The following is a 6,000-nucleotide window of genomic DNA, read 5'->3' on the forward strand; positions in this document are numbered from 1 at the left end:
AGGTATTCCAAAGTCATGGTCCCCATGCAAACAGTAACAGCCACATTAAACACGCAAATGCTTCTAGGGTGCTACAGTAAAATACTACATCCTTCCTTGAAACCTATATGGAGAATCTTCAAACAATTGCAACCCATACTAGAAGAAGACCCAATTTTTAAGGAGAGCTTTCCAGAACCACCCATCCTAACCTTTAAACAAGCACCAAACCTTGCCAACCTCATCACCAGAAGCAAACTTTCTATGGCCCAAAACACACCAAATGGATCTAGACCACACCGGGACAGAAAATATAAAACTTGTCAACACATCTCCACCACTCTCCCAATAACTACATCCCACAACAGAACCATCACCATTCCTGGATCTTACAGCTGCACCCCCAGAACTGTAATATATCTTATCCAATGCACCAACTTCCTGGATGGTAAATATGTAGGTGAAACCAAACAACAACTCTGTACCAGAATGAACACACACTAAAAATCTATCAAAGACAAAAATACCCGATTCTTGCCTATGGGTGCACGCTTCTCACAAAAGACCATTCTCTCTCCAGTCTCTCTGTTCTAATCTTCAAAGGGAATTTACAAAACACCTTTTGTAGACAAGCCTACGAACTCCATAAATCTCCTGGATACAGAAAATCATGGACTAATATAGGCATTGGATTTATGGCACATTATAACCTGTCTGCCATCTGATAACCCCAGGTAACCTGTCTGCATTTTGCCAGCTACATTCTGTCAACAGTTCTATATTCTTCCTCCCCACCCCCACCCCATCTCTCACCTGTTGTCTTCCATTCCCTGATCCTCACTGCCATGCATTTGCATTTTCACAGACCTACATTTTGCATATTGGTTTCTGTTGTACCCAGGAGATCACACAAATACCAGCAGACTCTCCTTATACCAGAAGAAGGGTGTTTGTGCCAAAAGCTTGTAAAGAACATGTTTCCAACTATTTAGTTGATCTAATAAAAGCTATCACATTTACCCAAAGAACCTTGTCGGCCTACAGTAAAAGACTAATCGTTTTTCAATCCTGCAAAATCTTTCATGTGTGTAAGCAGTCTAAAATGTGGTTGCTGTAGGAACCATAGTTTTGAATTACTCCCTATACACAGAAGCAAGTGTTGGATCCTTTCTATCATTTAAGTTGTTGAATGTTCTGGCTTACATTATAAGGCCTGTGCATCTACACAGTGGTCTGGCAGGGCGATGTTGGGTATTAAAGGCAACAAGTGTAAGGTCCAGAACTGAAAAATTAAAGGCACTGCCTTTGAGCTAAATTTATATACTGTTTGCCCACCAGTTGCACATTTAAGTGGGTGAGTCTGTAACTAAAACAAAATACTTGATTACACAAATACTTGTTTTCATGTACATCTGCAAGAATCAAACACACCTGAGTCCTGCACATCTGTGCATGTTGTAATGTGTATTTTAAAGTTTTAGCTGCTAGGTCTGAATTCTACCTTCAAACGTCTGTTAAATTAAATGGCAATTACACTCTGACTATAGCACATCCTTGACCTTGCATGTCCTGAAATCAGACAGAATTCAGAATTCAGTGGGTTTCTACGGAAGCTGGGTTTGGCCCTCTGTTCATGGTCCAAACAGTTACAAAGGAGACAGAGTAAGAATATTAGAAATAGAATGTTTTTCTGCAATGTAAAAGAAGATCCTGGATGAGAGAGAGTGGCACTTAGCAAATAGAAGTGATTGGGACTCCTGGTAAAAGTTGCTTTCAATTAGATAGAAAATTATTACTTGAGATTTTTATTCTCAGTTCTTTAAAAGCATTCATCTGGGAAAGAGAAAATAGCAGTAGTAACCAATTTCTTGTGTTTAATTAAATGTATGACAAAAAGAAATATCTGTCCATTTAAATATACTACTGTAGAGAAAAAAAAGTGGTTTTTATATTGATATGTGGAAAAAACAAACAGTAAATCCAAGAAAAAATACACATACCCTTAAGTACAATGCAATAGGTATTGCAGACAACCATGTCATAGGATCCCTTTCATAAACAGGTCAACTCCATTCTAAAACTTACACCTTTTTTTGCCCCTTTTACTCCTATTGACTGAATGTTTCAGAACTTCCCTCCTCTACTGGTTAGAAACCTTCTTCAGCCTAAATTTATTCACAGCTACTTTATACACATTTGTTCTTGTTCCAACATTGTCTGCTAATATAAATAACTTTTCTCTCTCTATGGGCTTACTCCCTTTTCCCTGAAGTATGTACAGAGAACAATCATATTGCCTTTTTAGCCTTTGTTTTATTAGTATGAACACACCAATCGCTTATGCACATTCTCACATAAGCAAAACTCTCCATTGCCCTGATCATCCTAGAAGCCCTTCTCTTCACCTGCTCCTGCTTGAAATCAACTATACTGAAAATAGGTGATCAGAGTTGTACAGAATTATATAATCGTTTTAATACTTCCCTTTGTCTGCCAGAAATGCCTTGGCTGACACATCATAGGTCCACATTTGCATTTTTCACAGCCACCAAGTCATAATCAGGTCTTTCTCTTCCTAGGTTATTTTCAATTGATGACCTCAAAGCAGGAATTCTTATTCGTCCCTAAGTGCATGGACCTTGTACTTCAAATTGTTTAATTTTATCTCATTTCTATTATTCCCTCCCTTAAGGTCATCCTGATATATTACAATCCTCTTGTGTGTTGACAATGCCTCCCAACTTCATAGCACCTTCAAATTTAATTGGTAAATTCCTACTTTTTGTGCTTAAGGCCATTAATGATAATATTAAATAACATAAGTTTCAAGAACAGCCAAGTTGACTAGTAGCCACACTCCAAAATGACATTCCCCTTTTCAGCACCATCCATTGTCACCCCTTTTAGCCAGGATATTATCCATCTTACAATTTGTACACTAATCCCTAAATTAATCAGACATTTCAATAATTTCCTAGGTGGCACCACATCAAATGCTTTACTGAAGTCTTTATATATGAGATCTACTACATTTTCCTTGTCTAGAAAAATTAGTTATCAATTAGTTATCAGCATATTATTTTGACACAATCTATCTCACATTGCATTGTATCCCATTTACCTTGATTTTTTAAATCATCCTTTCCTTCAAAATTTGCTCCAAATCCTTGCACACGATTGAAGACAGAAATTAATGAGTGTATGTCACTTTTCCCCTCCCTTTCTTTAATATAAGTAATGCTATTCTCTGGCTATGTGGCACCATTATCAACTGATAGATTTATTTAAAAATCCTTATTATTAAACAGAAGTTTTCTGGATCACTTCCTTCAGACTTTCAGATTGGAAATTTGCCTGTTACCCTGATTTGAATACATCATTTTCTATGCCCTCTCCCAAGTAGCCATCTTCTCTATCCCCTCATCCCAAGTTCAACATTATCATCACTGTTGAAAACTGAGGTAAAATATTTAATTTAGTTCTCGGGTCATACTAGGACTACCTTTAATTTTGGACCCATTTTCATCTCCCAGATTTTGCTTTAATTTAATAGCATTTGCTATTAAAGAATTGTTTTTCTATTATTCGCAAACTGGATGCAGTCCTTCCCTATACGTTTTATTCATTCCTTGAGATACAAGTTCAAGACAGGTTGTCCACCTTTAACCCCCCAAAATTTCAAACCTCTACATTCTGAACCCCAGATTATCTAAATTAATTTTATTTTTCATCTTAATGCTGTGCCCAGGCCATCTTTTATTGGAATTCCCATGCTGGTTTTGCTTTCTCCAGTGCATTAAATCCACTTGCCTTGCAAAGACTTGCTCCTATTCTTGTTGTACCATACTGCCCCCATGTCCAAACAATGGTAGTTTTCTTCAGTAACTATTTTTCTATTTCAATAACAAACATCTCCACATTATTTTTATTATAGTAGGGGCCTCAAATGAGATCACATTATCATTGCGTTAGGCAATGCAAAATCAAATTAAGATTCTTATTTTTTTATGATTTAAAAAAGGGACAATGAAAAATAAAACACACTAGCCCTTTTTAGACATATTATAGAATGGGGAGGGAGGTATGAGCTGCATTTACAGGTCACCTGGAATGATGAACTGTTAGTTTGACATTAAGAGGCTTCTTTAAGCAGCAGAATGTACTACTGCATTTTCAACTGAAAACTTCATGCCTCTGGGGCATAAAAGGAGAAGGAACTGGAGTAGAAAATTGAGCAGTTTCATGTTAACACTAAAGTTTACCTTAAGTAACTGATGCTCTGTTGTATTTTCCACATATACAGAGCAAAACATGCTTCTTAATCTAGATGATTTACTATATATTAATGAAAACAATAAACAGCAAAACTAAGCATAACACCTCCACATAAGAGAGAGAGTGCAAGAACAGCAAGCTAAGCATCTCACCAGTAGTTTGTTAGTCTATATCTGAGCTGAAAACACTATGGCTGATGTTGCATACAGCTTTCCTTCAGTTTCATAGCTGCATTCATATAATCTCAGTGAACCTCAGTCCATCCATCCACCTATCCATCTTACCCTTCCAAGAGTAAGTAACAAAATGCATGCTTATGGGGGGCACCCCTCCAAAGTGGTATTCACTTTCTACTATACACTACTCCTGAATGGTTCCCTCTTTTCAACACACCATGAGGTTTATTTTAAAGACATTTACGTATTTAGGGAACATATATCAAATGTGTTAGCTTTCTGTTTTGTCCTGATGCCTAGTAACATAACTGAGGGGAGGGGGACACTAAAATAGTCACTGCCACAGCTGGCAGTTGGCCACCCCACCCCACCAGTAGTACAGCAACCGGAACTGTCCTCTGCATCACACATCCCAGGGCATTGAGCTCCCTGCTATGGCTTTGCTGAGAGCCAGGAGATTTGTGATCAAAATGAGGTTTTCTTGGAGTCAGTTCTACAACTGTAGGCCAGCTGCCAAGAACTCTCAGTTCACACAAACCTCATCACTATAGTCAGTAGCTACTTTGTTCCAGTGGAACAAAGTTGTTATAGGCAATCATGGTCACAGAGGGGGAAAAATACAAAAAAAGCTTGACATAGGCCTGGCTCATGTTATCTCCCACCTGATTTTATGCAGCTGTTATATATTACAAGGTGAAAACATAGGTCAACATGGGACTTTAGAGTTGAAATTAATTAAAATATGAAAGACAGCATTGCCGTAGTTTCTTGTTATACTTCAAGCAAAGATCATCAACTAAAGCTACAAGCTCAGTCTCCATATTATATCCAAGTGAAAAGTAGGTTGGCCAGGGTCCAGGCATCTGATTGAATTCAGATGCACCAGAGACTGTCAGATGGCCATGTACTCAAAGACATTCCTCCAAAACGGGAAGTTGAAAAAAAAAGGATCATAACATCAAAGATTCTTCTGTGGAGTTGCACAGTCTGAAACTTAAGGGATAAGTACAGACAATCAAAAAGCCCAAGGCTGAATCAGTTCAGTCTTTGCAGGTTAGTCTAATATGCAGAGATTGAACTGGCAAGCAAGTGAACAGACATTCACTTTTGACTCAGGAAATGCAGGCACATGCCTTCAGTGACTCAAGCCAGAAGCTGGAGGGCACTAAAGCACACCTTCCAGCTTGCCAGTTCCAAGGCTTTTCTTCCCTCCCTGCTCTAGCAGAGAGAGCATGGCCATGCCCCAGCCCAGACCTAGCTGGATGGTCCAAGTGGGGCAGCACCTGCCAGGCTGAGGAATGGGTGGGTAGGGAAAAAGGTAATGGCAATGAAGTCATAAAAGCTTAAGCAAGAACATGACTTTCTCTGAAGCGAGCATGTATTGAACAGAAGGGAACAACTTTGTGGAGTCCTGCTGCCTGTGATCATGGACTACAAATCCCAGAGGCACCTGGAGGCAGGAGGAGGAAGTGATCAACAACCCTGCAGAAGCCTGATTCTGTGGGCCTGGACCTCAATCCCAGAAACCTCAGGGGAAACAGGAAGAGTAAATAAACATACAGAGTATGCT

This window comes from Alligator mississippiensis, chromosome 5 (genome assembly GCF_030867095.1).
Source record: "Alligator mississippiensis isolate rAllMis1 chromosome 5, rAllMis1, whole genome shotgun sequence".
NCBI lineage: Eukaryota > Metazoa > Chordata > Crocodylia > Alligatoridae > Alligator > Alligator mississippiensis.